The sequence below is a fragment of the Trypanosoma theileri genome (assembly GCF_002087225.1).
Source record: "Trypanosoma theileri isolate Edinburgh chromosome Unknown TM35_Tth_41_V1, whole genome shotgun sequence".
NCBI classification, from domain to species: Eukaryota; Euglenozoa; class Kinetoplastea; order Trypanosomatida; family Trypanosomatidae; genus Trypanosoma; species Trypanosoma theileri.
The window spans coordinates 3184-3672 of NW_021639883.1; positions in this window are offsets into that span (position 1 = coordinate 3184).

The window sequence follows — 489 nt, forward strand, 5'->3', positions numbered from 1 at the left end:
ACCAACGTTTCCCAATTAGTTGCTAGCATGAGAAACCACTAACGTAGTGAAAAAAAAGGGTGAAAATAAAAGACCTTCATTCACTCACAGTCTCTAACGTCTATATATCAGGGACATTGCCCGAGACACGTCATCGATACATAACTACTTCTTATAGCATGGTATATCTATCATTTTTCCAATTGTAAAAATACAGGACCCTCTGTTAGTACAGTACAACGCCAATAGTAAAATATATCTTACCATGGGAAGTAATCCATAACTTGTCACATATATTANGGATTAAAGGAGGCAGCAGTTGGTGCCGTCGTGCCAATAAAGTGTGCGAGTGCCTGCTGTATTCTCTCTGGGCTAGTGAAGAAGGTGTCCCCGCCATCAAACGTCAAGACAACATCATCATCACGCAGACCCGCGTGGTTCACGCAGTCCAGCACCCACTGGGGTCGGTCGATGTGTGTGTAGTTTTTTCCAAACCCAATCGTCACCACA